Here is a 21,012-nt window from a genome sequence, read left to right as displayed (position 1 = left end):
TGTTCCATGCCTCCGGCCCAGATGTCCTGTGGCTTGTAACAGAGTCCCAATGTCTGTCCTTATCTTCGCAAGGTGTCTGTATGTCCATGTCTAAACTTCTCTTTTTATAAGGGCACCAGTTATATTGTGTCAGGGACCCACCTAACCTACTCCAGTAGGCCCTCATCTGAACTAGTTACATCTGTAATGACCCTGTTCCCAAAAAAGGTCACATTTTGAGGGATCGGCAGTTAGGGCTTCAACACACAAATTTGTGGGGGACACAATTCAAACCGTAACACCTGCTAGGGGGCACCTTCGCTAGATGCCGAGGAATGGAAAGACGTGTGGATACACAGTCTTTGCTTGATTAACCCACAGTCCAGACTGGGACACGTACAGTATTCTGCAAGCTGGGTACAGTCGAGGAGGGCGATGGAAACACGAGTCAAGCTCCATGGGAGCAGGAAGGAAGGAGCCTCAGAGGAATGACCTTCGAGTACTGGGCACAACCTTTCAACTGCATCCTAGTGAAGATGAAGGCGATATTACCAGATTGTCAAAGCCACCTTCAGTGTGTCTGTAGCCTTTCTATAGTGTAAAACCATGTAGTTGTTAAAACTAACATACTGTGGCACGTAAGCCGCCTGCTCTAGAATTTAAAATGAAAATACTGAAAGTTTCGAATGGTCAGTCATGGTAAGACTATAATTTTAGTTTAAATTGTTTAGAAAATGTATCCAATTAAGTCTGTAATCAGTGTTCAAATGGTCATGAAAAATTATTGTCCAAGTGGGGTTCATTAAAATTGTGTTGTGTTTAAGGCAGGCGGCATCTATTCCCATAAAATAAAATAAAATCATAAAAATACCGTGTTGTGGCTGAATTGTGTCCATCCCCAAATTCCTATGTTGAAGTCCTAACCCCCAGGACCTCAGAGTGTGACTGTACACACACAGGGTCTTCAAAGAGGTGATTAAAGCTAAAATGAAGTTTTTAGGTTGGGGCCCTAATCCAAGATGACTGCTGTCCTTATAAGAAGAGGGATTAGGACACACAGGGAGAGATGTCTGGGATTCGTACACACACAGAGAAGAGGCCACATGAAGACAAAGGGAGAAGGCGACTGCAAACGGGGCGGCGGGGGGCGGCCAGGAAACCAGCCCTACGGACACCTTGACCTTGGACTTCCTGCCTTCAGAACTGTGGGAAAATAAAATACATCTCTGTTGTTTAAACGTCCCAGTCTCTGGTATTTTGTTGTAGCAGCCCTAGCAAACTAATACATACTGTTAGTAGTTTAGAGTCCTCAGGGTTTTGTTTGTTTGTTTGCCTTTTGGCATTTGCTTTTGTTTTGCTCCTTAATTTTTTTTCTTAATTTATTTTATTTATTTCTTTGGTTGCACTGGGTCTTAGTTGAAGCAGGTGGGCTCCTTAGTTGTGGCTCGCCGGTTCCTTTAGTTGCAGTACATGTGCTCCTTAGTTGTGGCATGCCAACTCCCAGTTGTGGCATGCATGTGGGATCTAGTTCCCTGACCAGGGATCGAACCCCGGCCCCCTGCATTGGGAGCTCAGAGTCTCAACCACTGCGTCACCAGGGAAGTCCCACTCCTTAAAGTTTAACTTCAAAATGATATACATGTACATCTCCTTTCTACCCCATCCTCATCTCCTCGCCACCCCACCCTCATCTCCTCGCCCCATGTAGCCCTTGTTATAATTTGGTGTGAGTGTATACATCTAGAGGATTCTTTTTATAAATAGTATGGTATTGTACATATTATTTTGCAACTTTTTTTCACTTAATTATATGGCTTTGAGATCTTTCTATATTTTAACATTTTCCTTATTGATATACTTTTAAACTGTTTCCAGTGTTTGCTAGTAAAGTCTTTATTTAAAAAACTAGCTCCTTAGGTCTAGTTGGCTGTTTAAATAGTCCAGTTTCTTTACACTTGTACAGGGAATAAGAATGGTTATTCTTGAATAAACTGTCATGTCTTTGAAAAAGGCAAAAAGAACCAGAGCCCTCGGTCTCTTAAGAATTCAGCAGAGCCATACTCCTTAAAGTGATGGCTTCAATGAAAAAAAAACAAAAACAAAAAAACCCTCCAATAGGACAATGTACATTTTTCAACACATAGAACTTACACCCAAACCAGAAAGGATATCTGATTTCTTAGTGCTAAATTGCTTAAAACGTCAACTGAATGTTTCCCGTAAGGCCTGGTGGGATTCTACTTTAGCTGCAACTCTGGGAATATACGAGGCCTGGTGACCATTTGCATTTTATTGTGACTTGGTATGGATCCGAATTATTCTGAGTTAAAATCAACCCTCAGGCTAAGAAAAGCTGATATAATTTATTTTAGACATTGAACGACACAGCAGATGTGACAGCCCCTCCAATCTGCCATTACCTTTGAGAGGTTTAACTGTGTTTCACAATACTTTTGGTGCATATAATTGTTTTATTCTATTTCCAAAAGATTTTTACTTTGCCTATAGCCATGAATGCTTTGTCAATTATTATTTGTACATTTTACCCATTCAGTTTAGCAGCAAATAGCTTTTATTTGAAGCCCCAAACAAAAGTAGACACAATAATCTGAAAGGATGCGTGCGGATTAAATATCTCTGGGGCTACCCGGCAGCCGTTGGGCTGCACATGCGTGTGCGCTCCACCCTTTGAAAGAAAATCTATGAATTTTATTTAAAAATCCATTTGAGGCAAACAGTGTACAGAACGTCCTACTGTAAGTTGATGTTAAGTACCTATTAGGTTATAGTTAGAATAACCAACTTTAACTAAATAATAGTGATAATTTAAAGATAATTTGTTCAGATATTACAGTACCAATTAAAATGTGAGCTTTGTAAGTCTGAACATAAAAAGCAATAAAAGTTTTTATTTTAAATTGTCATCAACACTCCTATACCTCCCTCCAAAGCTCCATCACGCCCTCAGAGATGACGGGTCCCCCACGAAGCTGCAGTAGAGGACAGTGGAGTTAGGTCTCTCTGAAAACCTTAACCAGTAGAGTAATAATAGTGGTGGTATTAACAGCAATAGCAGGAGTACTTATTATCCAACTTAGTTAATGAAACATCTGCAATTAAAGTTTCACTGGATTTGGAGTATTTACAGGAATTGGAACTTGAGGAAAGCCTCCGTAGACGTTCTCATAGACTGAGTTCTCTTCTCTCGTCCTAGTGGGTTAACTCTTCTTGGAGGCAAGAACCAGAAAGAGAATAAATACCCTTCTCCTGTTTACGCTCGGCTAGGAGCATGCGCAGAAGGTAGGGTGCCCCTGAATGGTCCCCAGCTCACTTGCCGGGACCACTTTTCACCCTCTGCAGCCCTGGGCTTGGTTCTGAAATTCCATCCCAGTTCTAGCACAACACAAAGCTACTTTGACCCTTCACCTCTTTTTCTTAGAAAGGTTGGAGCTGAGTTCTTACAAAAGCACAATTTTTGGTGGTTTCTTGGAGAAATTTTTGGTAATTTCTTGGAGAAATTACTTAACTTCTTTAAGCCCTAGTGTCCTCAACTGAAACACAGTACTAGTGCTCCCCACACCATGGGGTTATTGTAGTGATTAACAGACACATAGCATGTGTCCTGTGACAGTTAAGCCTCTTCGCCGGGTGAGTAACCACATGACCTCAGTTTGGATCTGGCACACCAGCTAAGTCAGCATCAGAGCAGGTAGGCTACGAATACCTTGATCACCAAATCTGAGCAAAGTCAAACTCCCCACCAACATGAAGCATCATATAATAGACAGGGAACCCTGATGGCTGACCAGTCACCCCATCCAATGCCTTCGGCTTCTGGGGTCACGCAAGGCTAGGATGGCAGTACTGGGACGAAACAGCAATGTGGTCACATCAGTATCTCTTTAGATTTATTGTAAAGTATTGGTGTTAACTTTTATGGATACTTTTATGAGTGTGAAATTTACCAAATTAAAAAAAAAAACAGTTAAAACAAATATTTACACATGAGAGAAATTATAAACACATTACAAATACTAAGAAAAACATTTATAATGGTTATATTTTATCATTCAAACAAAATTTTTAGACAACCTTAGTAAAAGTGAAGTGTTTGAAAAATAAGCAAAAACTACATAAATGAAGAACATTTAATCGTAAGTAATGAAAAATAAAAGAAGATTATTTGATCTTTTTATCAGAGCCCAATCTCAAAAAAAAATGTGGTTCAATGGTATTGTTGTTGAAGGGAGAACTTATTTTTATTGAAAATTTTGCAGTTACTAAAAAGCTCTTTTTCCCTTTTTTTTTGAAAAGAATTGTGAGGAGGTAATTATGAGCTAATGTCAAATATCTCCTTAGACTTCATCTTCAAATAATCTTATCTCCTGTTTGATGATGCTGAAGAATTCTTTTTAAATAACTTTTTTTTTTTTAGTGGGGAGAAGGTGGTCAGAGTCTGAATGTTTTTATTGATAGCACATTGTAGTTTGTTCCCAAAAAAGCATCTCAGTGTTACCTTCACCCTTTCTGCTTCATCGCATATCGAGATTCCAATGCAGTTTCCATATTAACTTCAAAGATACTCTGTTTATATCTTACTTACTAGGAGACTTTTTGAATTGGAGTGAGAAATAGTCTTGTCATAGAAATTCTCCTCCTCTGGTGTCTTCTGAAGGAATGTAGCTTTGTTCTATTTGAAAATTAATGCAGCATGGAATTCTCTGAGTACATCTTACTCAGACATAACATGATCCCAGTTCCAGATTATTTAAATATTTTCCCCAAAAGTTTCACCAACAAAAATATCTATAGTTCAGGAGTCAAAACGAGAACCCTGACTCACAGGGCATTAGTTATCACCAATGCTGTTTTTATGCATTCCTTCAAAAACCACTCCTTGAGCACATATGACCTGCCAGGTCTTCTGCTAGGCATTGAGGAAAAATGGAGAACATGGCAGATGTTATTATCCCTGTCCTTGGGGTGCTCATGGTCTAATGTGAGATGCAATAAACAAATAAATAATTGCAAATGCTGACCTGTGTTTGGAGGGCAATAAGTGAGTACTAGAGCAGAGTATAGGGTAATCTGCCAAGGTCTTTTGCAGGAGGTGACATTTAAGCTGAGTCATAAATGATAACACAATGATGAAAAAAGATAACAAACAAGCCATAGAGGGAAGCGGTCCAGGCAGAGGAAAGAGTGAGTAGAAAGGTCCTAGGGCAGGAAAGAGCTTTGTGTATTCCAAGAATTTAGGGATATCCTGTGTGCCTTGGCCGAGTGAGAGAGCAGGAGACAGGCGTGGATGAGGTTGTACAGTGAAGAGGAGCTAGAACAGGCAGAACCTAGTGGGACTTGGAGAAGATACTGGCCTTTATCTTTAGGGCAATGGAACGTCATTGAAGGATTTTAAGTAGGGAGGTGACATAATCGGCCTTTCAAAGAATGCTCTACGGAAAACTGGTTGGATGAGACCGGTTAGGGGGCTGCTTGGTCAACCACGTGAGATATGATGGTGGCGTTGACCCAGATGATTGTGGTGGAGACCAAGAGAGACAAGCTTACGGCAGATGTATTTGAGGTTCAGCCAAATGAACGTGCTATTGGGTTCTACAGCAGAGAGTGGAAATGCAAGGAATCGAGGATGGAACCCAGTAACCAGGGGGCGATATTGATGGGGCAGGGGTGATGGCACCTCTTACTAAGAGTGGGAGAGGATCAGACTCGGACTGAGGGAGGCGCTTCTAGGGCTCTGTTTTGTATGTTAAGACTGAGATGCCCAGGGCACCCCTAAGCGGGAATGTTATTGATGGACCTGCTTAACGGGAGAACACAGAGACTAGAAGAGGGCCCGGGGCCAAGCCTTGAGCAACTCCCACAACTAGGGGACAAGAGGAGGAGGAGAAACTGGCAGAAGAGCACGAAAGAGAGGCCAGTGCAGGAGAAGACAGCAAGGACGGGGCGTATCAGAGATGCCCAGGGAATAGTGTCCGGTAGAGCAACAGAAGGACCAGAAAGTCCACTGGAGTTGGCAGTATGGAGGCTGTGGGTAATCTAGCCATGCACAGTTCCAGGGCAGAGACGGGTGGCTGGAAGCTCCACTGGTGAGGAAGTGGACACAGCTCTTGCAGACAGCTCTGCTGAAAGCTTTCCCTTTTCTCCAAGCAGGGGAGTCCAGAACGGGGCCCCGCACCATGGGGCAAGAAGACAATCATTTTGCCCATTAAGCACACTCAAGCCCTCAGCCCAGACACCTTTTCCAAACAGAAGAACCTCTTCTTCCAGCCGCACCCCCACCATCCTCATAATTGTCCAGCTGAGCGTGGGATGGGAAGGGACCGCTCGCTTTGGGCCTCTATGGGGGACGTCTGCTCCTTTTGTTGCCTAGGTGCCCTCCCGTCCCATTGCTAACAAGTCCCACACCCTCCATCTACGCCTCTTCCACTTGGGCTCACTCACAGCGAGTTTCTATCCCTTACAACCAAGCCACCCTGACTGATACACCCTTTCTTCTGAAATGGTTCAAGGCCAGCTTTTCTTGAGCTTTTCCCTTAGCCAACAATGAGGTAAGACGTGAAAGAGTCTAAGAAACACTGGAGGGTAGGAAATTAAGGAGAATTTGGAAGAATGCAATTGTTCTCACAACATTTTGATTTTTCAAATTTTGTTAAACTAACCACATTATGGGAAATTGCCAATGGAGGAATATTGATTTTTCCAAAGCAGAGTGGTGCTTTAGGAAGAGATTACATGGCTTTTATTGAAATCGCGGAATCGCTTTATTTTGTACGTGCCCTCTGTAATGGCCTGGGGTGGGGGAAGAATGTGTAATAAAAGTAAGAAAAGGAATAGAAGGAATTTCATTAAGGGTAGGACGCTAGAACATGAAGATTCCAGCTCTTACATAACTGAAGAAGGGTAGAAATTGAATATCGGGAACAAAAGGAAATCAGTAAAGTGAAATAAGATGCAGCAGATCTGATTCTCGCACCACCAGCCAGTTAAACTCTCCTTTGCAGATCAGACATCTTTTCTCTATTTGCTGCAAAGCTTCAAAGCTACAGGCTGGCATCAGGCCATTAGAGTGACTCAAACCACACAGATGACACTTCCTGGAGTCCAGCTTCTAACCACATCCCTGTCTCCCCTCATCTGCCCAGGTCCTCGCACCAAAAATTTAAAAAGATGGGAAAAGAGAATATTCTTTCCTCTCCCTTTCGATGCTCTCTGTGCCTCTCAACAATGTCATACAGTTCCCAACTTTCCCCAGATCCCCCCCCCGTCCCACTGCTTCCAGGCAGTTACAAGCCAGGGGAGTCTGGGTGGACCCAGAAGAACGCATGTCTTTTTCTCTAAAAGCCCCTGTGGGAAGTTCCCACTATCCTATGTGGGTAAAAACGCAGTCTGTTTGGTTCATTCTCTATTTCCAGTGCCCCCGGGGCCAGGCACGTGATTGACAATAGTATTTCTTTAATGAGTAAATGGATGAATGAGTGAGTTTTCCAAGAGGATATATTCAAATGCTAAACATCTCACATCCATGTGCTTCCAGTTACCTCTGAAGAAGTTTCCCTGGTTTGTTTTTGTATCCTTGTGCCTTGGGGGAAAAAACTCAAAGCAGCGAAATGACTTTTTGCTGGATCGTGAAGTGTAAAAGTAAAAGGATGGGATCTTGGCAAATCTGTGAAGCTGATGACGCCTTCGCTGGCTTGACTCCCTCTCAGGGTCCCTCTCACGGTCTGTCTCCCTCCCCACCTCTCCATTTCTCTTCTTTCCCCATCCTCCTTCTCCCCCTGATCTCCAGGGCTCAGCCGTGAATTCTGCTGCCTAAAATATAGCTCGTGAGGACTGAACTCTCCTAAAATTATTGGAATTTTAGTAAAAGTTTCTTGAGGACCAGCACAAAGGAATAACCCTAAGTGGTAAAATTTCCAGGAGGTGGGACCAGGTGATTAAGGAGGACTTAATTTTTCTATTTCAAATTATCCCCAAATAGGCAGCTATATATATTCCGACCATTCATCAGGCTGTGTCTGCTCCTTGATACTCTGATGGACCAATTTGGATTAGGACCCAGAGTTGCACGATTGCCTTTAACCAGTAACTACCATCCCTGCATCCATCCATTTATCCATCTATCCCATTCATTCATTCATCCATTCACTGAAGAATGAAAATAATGAATTCCCTGGTGGTCCAGTGCTAAGGACTCCGAGCTTCCACTGCAGGGGGGGCCCCGGTTCGACCCCTGGTCGGGGAACTAAGCTCCCTCAAGCTGTATGGCGTGACCAAAAAAGAATGAAAATAGTGATGAAAAAGACAACTACATGCCAGTTCTCTCACAGCTTACAGACTCGGGGACAGAGAGATGGCAACCAAATAATCCAGCAAGTGAAAGAAATTCCTGAAATTAAAGGAGTGGGGCTATGGGAGTTCGTCACAGGGACTGGGGGTGTCTAGAGGGGCTTCCCAGAGGAAGGAGGACTCAGCGGGGGAGGCAGTGTGGCTCTTCCAAGGTACAGAAAGCAGGCTGGAGGGGCTGGAGTGGACGATTAGCTGGAGAGGAAGGCCGAAGCCAGACCATTTAGGCTCTTTGGGCCATGTTTAAGATTTTCTTCTTTATGTTAAGATCAGCAGGAAGCTACTGAGTAGTCTTAAGTGGAGACGGACAGTGACGTTATCATGCGTTGAAATATGTTTCAAATACGTTCATGTCTTCCTGTGCTTTTCTTTTCTGCGCTCCTAAATCAGCACGGCTCTTCCTGGGGAGGAGTGAAACTGCGCTTTCCCGGGTGGCAAAGACAAACACGGGGTCAAGGTTTGGCCATTGGCTTCCAGTCCAGAGAGATAACAGCTGTGAGAGCCAGAGCTCTGATTTGTAAGAGCAGAGCGTCCAGTGAACCCAAAAGGCAAAGTCCCGAAGAGACCAGGGGGGTGAAGTTCACCCAAAGTGAGTAGATCGTACCCTGGACTGTATGGGGGTGGGGTGGGTGGGGATCGCGAGCACGAGGCCAGAAGGACCGGCCAGACTGTAGGAACCATGCAGAGAGAAGGGCATGGAGGGACTGCCCAACCTCTGCCCCAGGAGCGCCAGAGGGCCGGGTGGGACCGTAGCCCACGTGGCAGCCCGTCTACACCCGGGAAGGCACGCTGCCAGGAGGCGGCCTGGGCTGAGGGGTCATCTTTCTCACAGCCCGCTCTCCCCACATCATGAGCCCAGCCAGGGTGACATCAACCTTTGTTCAGCCCACGCAGACCGTCGCCCTCGGTTCAACGGCTCGTGACACATGTAAGTTCTCCCCCCAAGAGAATGTAAATTGGTGCAGCCACTATGGAGAACAGTATAGAGGTTCCTCAAAAAACGAAAAATAGAGTTGCCATATGAGTCTGTAATCCCACTCCTGGGCATATATCTGGAGAAAACTCTAATTCAAAAAGACACATGCACTCCAATGTTCACTGCAGCACCATTCACAATAGCCAAGACATGGAAGCAATCTAAATGTCCATCGACAGATGAATGGATAAAGAAGATGTGGCACATATATACAATGGAACGTTACTCAGCCATAAAAAAGAATGCAATAATGCCATTTGTAGCAACATGGATGGACCTAGAGATTATCATACGAAGTGAAATAAGTCAGACAAAGACAAAAACCATACGGTATCACTTATATGTGGAATCTAAAATATGACACAAATGAACTTACCTATGAATCAGAAACAGACTCACAGACATAGAGAACAGACTTGTGGTTGCCAAGGGGGAGGGGGGTGGGGGAGGGATGGAGTGGGAGTTTGGGCTTCACAGATGCAAACTATTATATATAGGATGGAAACACAACAAGGTCCTACTGTGGAGCACAGGGAACTATATTCAACATCCTGTTATAAACCATAATAGAAAAGAATGTGAAAAAGAATGTGTGTGTGTGTATATATATATATATATATATATATATATATATACACACACACATATATATGTATAACTGAATCACTTTGCTGTACAGAAGAAATTAACACAACATTGTAAATCAACTATACTTCAATAAAATAAATTTTAAAGACGTTCTCCCCGCAAGAGATAATGGTGAAGTAGTGACCTGGATATGCCCCAGTGGGGAACAGTGGTCCCGTGGATAAGGAAACCCCCTGTTATCTGTAAATGAACGAGAATAAAAGAATCGCCTGGGACAAGAAAGTGGAGAGACCCATCCCTCTTTAAAATGAGATTGGCGGGAACTCCCTGGCGGTCCAGTGGTTAGGACAAGGCACTTTCACTACCGTGGGCCCAGGTTTGATCCCTGGTCAGGGAATTAAGATCCCGCAAGCCGCAAGGCGTGACCAAAAGCAAACAAACAAGCAAATAAATAAATAAATAAGATTGGCCTTTTTCAAAGGGCGTCTGGCTGCAGGGTGGAGAGCTGTATGCCAAGGGGCCAGAGCAGAGGTGTGGGACCAGGTGGGAGGCTTTGCAGTGGTCCAGGCAAAGTGGCCATAGCTTGGGCTAAGATAATGGTGGCCCTGGAGCTGGAGAGATGTGATGAGATTCCAGAGATATTACTGAGATAAATTGACAAGACTAAATGGAGGAGCAGATATGTAAGTACAAGATAATTATACTAATTAGGTTTCCACTGTAGTAAAACAAACAGTTACAGTGGTTTCCACTGTAATGTTGGATAACAAACAACCCCAAATTCTCAGTGGTTACAATACTCATTTCTTTTTCTTGTTATAGGTCTGCAGGTTGGTTGGGGGCATTTCTGCTTCGGGTTGTAGGTAATCCATGTATTTCTCATTCTAGAATCTGCAGTTTCCTGGGGGCAAGCTCTTCCACGGTGGATGGCAGAAGGGCAAGAGGCCAAGCCAAAACACAGAAGCACATTTCAAGCCTCTGGCTGGACACAGCCTAATAAGTGCCCGCTCATATAGCATCAGCCCCAGGATGCCAAATGGCAAAGCCCAAAGACAGTGGGCCAGGGAATCAGACTCTGCCCAGGGCAGCCATGGCAAGGATGAATTGGGAACGATTAGTGCTATCTATCTTAGGAGCCAGGGATGGCGCCTAGGTTTCTGGCTTGCACAGCTGGAGAGATTGTGGTGCCCTTCACCGAGAAAGGAAATACCAGAAGTGGAACAAATTTGAGAGAGATCATGAGTTCAGTCTTGGATATTTGGTTCTGAGATGTCTTTGAGTACCAAAGTGGCAGGGGCTATAGAGAAGTCTGGCCTGGAGGTTATGTATCTGGGAGATGTAGCAAAGACTAGCTGGAACCTGCTGTCCATCCACTTACTCCTTCTTCTTTAGTTTTAGAACATCTAATTTTTAGCTGGCCATACATTTCCAAACCTCCCTTGAGCCAGGGTGGTCACCTGACTAAATTTTAACCAATGAAATATAAGCAGTGCCAGGTATGACTTCTGTCAAGTATCCTTAAAGGAAAGGGTGTGTCCTTCCTCCTGACTTATTCCTGCCTGCTGACAGAAATGTGGTTGTGATGGCTGGAACCCAAGAAGTCATCTTGGACCATGAGGTAAAAGTCCTAGGTTGAGGATGGCAGAGCGACAAGAAGACTAGATCCCTGAATAGAAATATTTTTATAGCGTTTAGGCTACTGATACTTGGAGTTTTCTCTCATCTATAGTCAAACCCAATCCTAACTGTTACAAGAGTCATGAGAGCAAAGAAGTACTGGAAGTCGTTTGAGTTCAGAGTCAAGTTTCCAAGACAAAGGTAAGGAGAGCCCAGGGCTGAGCTTGAGGAGCTCCGACGTGGAACAGCCAAGTAGAGGATGCTACACCCGCAGAGACAGAAAAGAAGCAGGCAGGGAGGTAGAAGGAAAAGGACAATGGGGTGTCTTGGACACGGCATGGAAGGAAGAGAGTATCTCAGGGAGGAAAGCGTCGTCAAAAGTTGGAATCAAGCTGCCAAGTGAGATGACGGCAGAGGGCATGAGTTAAGTTCGGCCCATGACAAGGACACGGGGGTAGCATGGTCTTTGAGCCCCAGAAAGTGCCCTCTGGAAGACTTAGGAAGAAAACAAAACTCTATTATGGTTATTCAAACATAATTCCTGACAATTTTCCGAATAGCCTTAAACCACTCTCCATCCTGAGCACACTCCTAGAGGCTTGAAGAGGAGAACGACTTGGGTGCAGCCTCCAGTAGAAGCTGCCAGGACTGATGGAGAGAAGCAGATGAGCCTGGACATCACTTTTTGCCCTTAAACTTCAGCTCTCTCCCCCCACCCCACCGCCTCTGCCCACCCCCAGGCCTTCTAACAACCTGCGCCTCTCCGGCCTCTCGCTCACCCCACTTCCACTCGGCTTCTCATTATTTTCTTGTGAAAGGGCTAATAACCTCACTTTCTTGCTCAGAATTCTTCCAGGAATCCCTACTGACTACGTTTTAAAGTTAAAATTCCTTAACCAGGCACACTGATCTTTCACGGTCTAACCCTGACCTCTTTCTCTGGTCTCACATCCTCGACGTTAGCCCCCAGCAACATCTGCCTGCGATCACATGAAAGACCCCCGTGTGCACCGCTCATCTGTGACCAGTCAACCCACAGCACAGTGAAAGATAAGAAAATATTGCTGTTTTAAGGCACTACGTTTTCGGGCGGTGTGCTACACAGCGACAGATAACCAGAATGGAAATTGGTACCAGGAATGCGGTGTTGACGTTTAAAAACGTAAACCGTGCGGCATTGGCTTTAAGCCTGTGCCACGGCTTAAAAGAGTTTCAGGAAGATCGTTATCGGGCCTGTAAAAGCAGCGAGGAAATTGTTATTGGAAGCTGGAGGAAAAAAAATCCGTGTGATGTAGTGGTGGGGAGTTTAGCAAAGCTGTCACCTGTTCAGCTGTGACAAATGTGGAAATGTGGAAAATAAAACCATCCACAGCTAATGGATAGCGGATTTGGCTAAGGAAGTTTTGGGCAGAAGGTTGAAAGTGTCAACTGATTTCTTTCAGCAGATAAGGGACAGATAAAGAGAAATGAACTAGAAGAATTTTTCAGTTTTCAAACATAATTTATAGAATATACAAAGAAGCCAGGATTTTCTGGGTTCAAAATTAAACTGCTTCACACTCCCAGCCTTTCCAGAAGGCAAATTAGTCTCAGAATAAGACGGCCTTAAGGTAAAAGTTCCTCTCGGACTTGCCTGGTGGCCCAGTGGTTAGGAATCCGCCTGCCAATGCAGGGGACACGGGTTCGAGCCCTGGTCCGGGAAGATCCCACATGTCTCGGAGCAACTAAGCCCGTGCGCCACAACTACTGAGCCTCCGCTCTAGAGCCCACGAGCCACGACTACTGAGCCCGTGTGCCACAACTACTGAAGCCCACGCGCCCTAGAGCCCGTGCTCTGCAGCAAAAGCCACCACAATGAGAAGCCCACGCACCGCAACGAAGAGTAGCCCCCGCTCGCTGCAACTAGAGAAAGCCTGCACGCAGCAAAGAAGACCCAATGCAGCCATAAATAAATAAATTTAAAAAAAAAAAAGGGTCCTCTCAAGGATGTGGTTCTCTTTTACGATTTCAGGAATATTTAATGGCATGTCTCCGAGACCTCTCAGCTGGTCAAAAGACTTCTAAGACTCTTAAGGGTGTTATCCTACAGCATTCTAAATCTAATCCCAAGCCAGACAGGGCCCCATCTCAAAATATTTGTGAGTGTGACTTTTATAAATTCCTCATGGTTCCGGGGAAACCCATACCATGTTTATAAGGTTTGAATTGATGGCTGCGTCATCAGTTTGAACTTAAAGGGGCGGAGATGGTTCAAAAACGAAAAGAAGCCTCTGGACCTCCAAGCTGATGTGGGCAGGAAGCAGGCTATCGAAGCTATTCAGCAGCAAACAAGAGCTCTTTCTTGCAGCAGAGGAAGGATGCTTCAGAGGCCAGCCAATAACTGTGGAGAATAACCCCCCGAGGGCAGGGCTGTGACCTAAAGTAGCTGGGTCCTGCCCAGCTGAGAAATCCAGGATGCTGGCTTTCTCTTTAATGTTGCCCGGATAGGAACAGGGTGGGAAGCCGTGGGCAACAAACTTGATAAGGGGTGCCATGCCTTAGCTCTTAACTCTTCCCACGTTCCTCCAAATGGCCCGTCTGCCCTGCAGGACCGTTCTGCTGGGCTGTCACATGTCCTCAGCACTCACCCTGTGGGCCCTGGGGTGGCACCCGTCACACTGTGTACGCCGCGCGTGTCTGTTGGTCTGTCTCCCCAGCACGGTGACTAGCTCTGTGAAGACAGGCTTGCTCTCAGCGTCGTTTCTGAAACCGGTGGCCGGAATTCCACCGCCGTGTGTGGTCCTGGAGACGTGGTGTGGATCTGAGAAGCACTGGGGCTCGTTTCCTGTGTCGACCCGGTGCTTTCCTTAGGGTCCCTTTTTCTCCAGGGTCTGAGGTCCGGGTCTCTTGGCGAATGCGAATGTCTTTCCTCCTCTTGCAGAAGCCACCCGAGGAAAGTTGTATTTCTCTCGGTCTCTGCATACAAGGCTCTGCTTATTTTTGGGACTCGAATAGTCACAGAAATTAGAATATCTGGTCCCAGCCTGCGTCTGTCCTCAGCCAATGACCTTCAGGGAACTGTCACACTCCGTGGGAAACTTCAGCAGAACCTTCTATACAGCAGCACACACACACCACTGCCTTCAACTGAATGATACTGTCACCAGCTCCCATGCCCACAACGTGCAGGGACCTGGTGAGGCTGCCCTCAAACACATATTCAAACACATCTTCTCTTTTCCCACCTTCAGCATCACAGTCGTTACCTTTCTGGGTTGTTATTTTGTTATTTGAATTTCTGACTGCCCTCTAACATAAGCTCTGTAAGGACAGTGTCTTGTCATTTTTGTCTTCCCAGAGCTCAGGCACTCTGGAAACGTTTGCTGAATGAATGAGTTTATAAAGGAAGCAGAGTGATATGGTGAAAAAAAAAAAGCGCAGGGTATTTACTAGGGTGATCTGAGGGCCAGCTCTGTCATGCACAACCTATGTGACACTGGGCAAATCCGTTTTCTCACTATAAAGTGAGGCTAACACGGCCTGGTCTGTCTCCCAGAGCTATTGTATGGAACAGGTGAGATCTACGAAAGAGTTCTTTCTCAGCACTGAAGTCTAAATAAATACGCATTATTGTCATGGTGAAAATCTGGAAACCTTCTGTGGGCAGATGGTCAAACAACGTGTGGTCCATCCACATCAAAGGACACTACTCGGCAATGAAAGTGAATCCAGTGTCTACAAACAGCAACTTGGATGGAACTCAAGGGAATTGTGCTGAGTGAAGAAAGTCAATCCCAACTACCCTATGATCGCATTGACTTAACGTGATTGAAATGATAAAACAGAGAGCAGATTCGGAATTTCCAGGGGCTAAGGAGTGAGTGGGGAGCTATGAAAGGGCAACGTGAAGGATCCTTGTCATGGCAGAAATGCTCTGTATCTTGTCCGCATCAATGTCAATTTTCTGGTGGTGATTTGGACAATCGTTTTTCAAGATGCTATCACTGCGGAAAACTGAGTAAGCTCTCTGTATGATTTCTTGCAATGGCATGTGAATTTACAGTCATCTCAAAATTAAAATTCTAAGAAGATGCATTAAAGTTATATGGTTGGATCAGAAGTGTATAAAATAACAACTTATGTTCATCGATGGCTCACATCGTGCCAGTTTATCTTATTCTCGTACTGTACCATGGCTATCCTATTTTACAGATGATAAAACTGGGCACAGGAAATATTAAGGCCACAAAAATAGTATGTCGTGTTGCTGGGGTTCGGAGCCCAGAGCCACCACACCACAGTCACCTCAGCTAAGGACAACATGGCGCTCTCGGCATTTGAACCGAACACGGCTTAACCCTCAAACCACCTCTAGGTATATTTAATTAAGTGCAAAGACCACCAGCAATAAGGCTCATTCAAAAGTCATTGTTCAGGATTTCCCTGGGGGAAGATGAACAAGCTCTGGGGGTGGGTGGTGGTTATATTTGTACATATCTGAGGATATAGTAAAAACCACACACAGAATTGTATACTTTAAGCAAGTGAATTTCAACGGTATGTGAATTATATATCAATCCAAAAAAATCCCCCTCCCTCCAAAAAAAAGTTCTTGTGGTCTGGAAGTAAGGACTTGGCCTCTGACGGTAATGGCGGTGGTAAGGAAATTCTAAGAACGAATGAACTTATTAAATAAAAGTGGTCCACGGCAAAGACATTAAAGATGCCGTGAGGTTCTGAGCCGGGTGACAAGGAAAAGGAGGCACTGGAGATCACAGAGATGTGCTGAATTCGAGATGACAGCATCCCATCCTAGGGACAGCTAGTATCTGAGTCAGGGGCCCGGTGTTTGGAAGAGAAGTCACAGAGCTTTGGGATCCAGAAGTAGATGATATCTCTCGGGGAGACAGAATCAAGATGGAAGATCATTTAATAGGAGGAGATAGGGCGGAAGGAATTACTTTCTAGCAGAAAAATAGAGCTCAGCGTGTGAAATCGTCCGTCTCTGACAACACACTGAATTCACATTTTTCTTCTCTCCCTCAAAGGGCAAAACCAGATCCAATGGGAAAAGAATAAGACTCAGAAGAACAGGTAAGAAAAATCATGTTTCCCTGGGGAAACACATCACCTGGTTTCTCCTATGCACCTTTGCTGTCGCATGTTTTTTGTGGTGCTGAAAGGAGACTTTGAGTACCAAAACAGGCGACTTTGGTGTTAAAAATTAATACAGTGTTCAATTTTTTTTTTAAAGTAACGCATTGTAAAACCTAGGTTTTCTCAAGCTTTTCAATCAAACTTAACAAATCTTATGATTTCACTTAGAAATCTATTTAAATTCAAGTAATTGTTTACAAAAGGACTTTAGAACTTTTGGCTAATTAAATTCCCTTGGACATTTCATAGTGCTTTTATAACGAAAATATGTTTAATTTTCTTTTTAAGCACTTTGGTTGTCTAATGAACAAAACGTTCGCAAATACTTAAACAATGCTTGCAAAATTACTAAGTTGGCCCTTATACACACGGTGAGAATTAAATTCTCTTGAGCGGGGCTGCTGGTTGCCTCTGACCACCACACAGAACCTAGAGGCCCAGGAGTGGCCTGTGATGACACACTGTTGGAGAGGGTGGGCACAAGAAGCCAGCTGCTTCCCCGTAAAAAGCAGGAGAACAGGCCTGGCTGACAGGATGTGGTACCAACCTGCCCGTGGGAGAATCCCAAGTTGTCCACACAGCTGGCCCTGCCTTAGGAAACACCTCCCATGGGGAAGGTTGCCCTCTACTGGCTTATGTGAGCCCACAGGTGGGAAGGCAGACAGATCAAGGGGGTTCGGTGTTCCAGAAAAGCCTGGCAGATTCCACATATGAGCGGTATTTTACGGCATTTGTTTTTCTCTTTCTGACTTACCTCACTCTGCATTCTGCATGATGGTCTCTAGGTCCATCCACGTCTCTGCAAATGGCTCAACTTCGTTCCTTTTTATGGCTGAGTAGTCTAGAAAAATGATACAGATGAACTTATTTGCAAAGCAGAAACAGAGACACAGATGTAGAGAACAAATGTATACATACCAAGGGGGGGATGGGGGGGATGAGATGAATTGGGAGATTGGGATTGACAATATATACACAACTATGTATAAAATAGATAACTAATGAGAACCTACGTATAGCACAGGGAACTCCCCTCAATGCTCTGTGTGGTGACCTAAATGGGAAGGAAACCCAGAAAAGAGGGGATATATGTATACGTATAGCTGATTCACTTTGTTGTACAACAGAAACTAACACAACATTGTAAAGTAACTATACTCCAATTAAAAAAAAAAACACTGGCAGGAAAGAATCCATAGTGTTTGGGTTTCCACTGTCTCCTGATGCGGCTCTGAGGGAGCTGAGCCTCTGCCTTGCACCAGGGCCCCCTGTAAACGCAGCACAGCTCCGCCATGACACTAATACCTTTGCGTCAAATCGCCTTCAAGTGATACCCACGTTGTGTGCCGGAAACCGAGCCTTGGGGATTGACTCCAAAATGGATTTTCCCTATTCCATGTTCTACTCAGTGGTAAAGAGGAAGGTTCCAGATCCTACAAGCATTTACCTAATATACCTAATATGCACGAGGCAATTTCATTTACGTTTTCTCCTCTGTTCCTCTAAAAAGCCTTGCGAGAGAGTTAATATTGTCACCATTCTGAGGCTGAGGACTCAGCAAAGAATTTTTCTTTGCAGCAGTTTCTGCATCTGACGCTGACGGGCTCGTTGACAAGCCTCCTTCCTCGCCATCAGTTCCCAGCAATGACTTCTAATCTTGATTCTAATATTGATTATAGTAACCACAGGAAACCCGTACCAAGCAAGTCTGTATCAGGACTAGATGACATTCCTTAGAACTCATGAATGCGGCCCCGGCCACAGGGAAGTGTTTGGAATCCGGTCCCTAGGGTCCTTGATTCTTTGGTAGAACAGGTGGGAGGTGGGGAGGATGCCGCCGCCGTGGACGGCCGGCTAAGGCACAGCAGCTCCAGCTCTGAGGCCAGCGCGGAAGCCGTCTCCCCGCCAGCCTGTGACGAGCACTCCATCCAACGGGTCACGCTTAATCTGACTGTCACTCAAGGGGGCTGGTAAAACTCAAGCCTGCTTTATTCTGGATGGCGTGTCAGACCAGCAGTCTGGAAGACTGGAGGCCTGTCACAGCTCGGCCGATGGCTCCATCCTGGGCACCTACCCCCCATCAGCCTCCAACATGCCTGCGTTCAGAGCAGGGGATAGAGCCGGGTCCCTGCAGGCTCCCGTTGCCACTGGCTTCCCCGCCGCAGAGGAGGCCCCGTCCAGGTCCACAGCGTCAGGAAACGCAGGCCTTGTGTTTCTATGGCTGGGGGCTCGGGGGCGGCTGTTTAATAAGGGGGTAGACTTGGCCGTTTATAAAACACCTTCTGAGCTGCTAGGGACGGTGCCGTTGGCTGCAGTCGCCACCCGTTCCCCCCCGCCCCCGGAGCTCAACCATGCCATGTCCCCTCTGGCTTTGGAAATCACTCACTTGGAATTCATTTATTAATAGGAATCTGGGCTTGTGCCTTTAAAAGAAAAAAAAAAAGTATGGGCTGAGGCACATTTATTTGTTCAGACAGAAACCAGAAAAAGCATCACTGATGGGGAGACGGGAGCCTCTGTGGGTCCCAGCTGGCGGGGCCTCGGAGGAGCGGAATGGTGCCTCTCGATTTCTAACTCGCTTTCAAATCACCTGGGGGTCTGGTGAGAAGGCAGACTCTGACGCAGAGGGGCTGGGGGCCTGAGAGCCTGCATTTCGAATATGCTCCCCCCAGGTGACGCTGACGCTGCCGGCCTCGGACCACACTTTGAGGAGGGAGTGATGGTGGGGTTGGCGGGGGGACCACCATCCTCTTTAGGGTCTTCACATGCCATCTCCTTCCACAGGAAGGACCCCCCCACCTTGTGGCCCAGAGTAAATGCTCATTAAATGACACCAGGCGGCTCATACATATAGTATAGAACGTAGTTAGTGGCAATGTCAGTCTCAATCTATAAATGAGAGCTGGTTTTGTTTGAGAAGCCTTGACCTTGGGGGTTAACCTATGGTGTTGGGACAATCGTGGGTGACATTTGATCCCTCTCTTTTCCTCCGACGCTTGGACCCATGGCTCCTGTGGGGTGACTTGGGACAGCGTTCCTCTGCCTTTACGTTTGATGAGGGGCTCTTCACGGTGCCCATGGGCTGCACGCAGGGTGCCCCACATGGCCCCCAGGTATGATGTGTCCCCCCTCCGCTCTAACCCTTGAGGCTCCCAACTGGACCTTCGGGCAGCATGACAGCACCTGTGTTTGGAGCTCAGCATCCTGGGGGATACAGGGAGGCCATGGTACAGCATGGCCAGATTCTGCAGTTGGCAACTCCTGCATCCAATTCACCTGCAGATTCCTGGGCCTCACCTACGACACCTAATTGAGGCCCCTGGGAGTAGGTTGGAGTCTTTCGCACACTGGGTTCTGACACTGGCTTTTCTCCCCGGGAAGCCAAGGGAGGCCTCTGTGTAAACATGGATGGCCAAGAGGTATATGCCTGTGGGCAGCTCTCCCGTCAGCAAGGAAACCCGCAGCATCGTATGTTTTTTCCCAGAGGCACAATCACCTGCTCTGCAAGCTCTCCGCTGGGCTCCAGCTAAGGAATTGGTTTCCTCCCCTGGGCATGATGACGTGAGCTTTTTCTCCTTGGAACACCATACCCATTTCATCAGCAAACCCTTTCCTGGAGCTTTAAGATGAGGTGAGAAACGATGGTCCTAGCTTAAACACGCGACACCCATAGAGAATATGACGTATCTGTATAAACAGCACCCGAATAAGCAACAAAGTGGAGAGCATGGTGCTGACAAGGAAACCCCAGCTTCCCCGGCTGGAGGGGATGGATACACAAATGCTGGGAGAAGCGGCTTGCCCTGCCCAGGAGCGGTGCGTGACCTCACTGGGGAGGAACATCGCATCGGGAAAGAAATGTACCAGGTGGTCCAGGCCAGATCTTCTGACTGTGAGAGACTGGGTGCTGTGACCAACACTTAAGATGCTTTCCATGCTCCTATGAAATCAATGCCTTTTTTCCCCCCTGCTGAGTGAATGTGGGGATTGCTCCAGAATCAGAAAGATTTCTGAGGATTTCTCCTAGAATTTCAAGGGTCTGTAAATCCTGCGGCTGGCTGGGAGCCTACTTCGATTATTTTTAATGCAGAAAAGGATGTATTTGAGCATCTGGCCTAGAAATGGACTAAATCTGTCCATAGCATAATTGGTTTGGAAAGAGCTGGAAGACAAATTGAGATTGTGGGTGTAAACAGAAGAAAAGGTGGCAGAAGGGGAGCCAGATGGATGAGCTCAGACACAAAACACACACAAACAAAAGCTGCTTGGGACACCAGAGGAGCACATGGGCATCTGGGGCCCAGAACCGGACTGGTATGAGGGTCCTCCTTGGCTGGGAAGCGTCTAGACGCAAC

General features: G+C 45.9%; 1 long non-coding RNA gene across 3 annotated transcripts in view; it reads right to left on the bottom strand.

Moving 5' to 3' along the window:
- Positions 1 to 21,012, bottom strand: part of LOC137752265 (uncharacterized) — an 85,084-nt gene that overhangs the window by 11,174 nt on the left and 52,898 nt on the right. For 2 of the 3 annotated variants that reach the window (XR_011071121.1, XR_011071119.1), the window contains exon 4: positions 17,412 to 17,498. This is a non-coding gene — a long non-coding RNA (uncharacterized lncRNA). Of the gene's footprint in view, positions 1 to 13,879; positions 14,477 to 17,411; positions 17,499 to 21,012 lie in introns of those variants that run through there. The other variant, XR_011071122.1, reaches the window with a different exon arrangement.

Source organism: Eschrichtius robustus, chromosome 18, assembly GCF_028021215.1.
Source record: "Eschrichtius robustus isolate mEscRob2 chromosome 18, mEscRob2.pri, whole genome shotgun sequence".
Taxonomy (NCBI): Eukaryota; Metazoa; Chordata; class Mammalia; order Artiodactyla; family Eschrichtiidae; genus Eschrichtius; species Eschrichtius robustus.
Note: the sequence above shows the minus strand (reverse complement) of the source record. Positions and strands in the feature narration are given on the sequence as shown.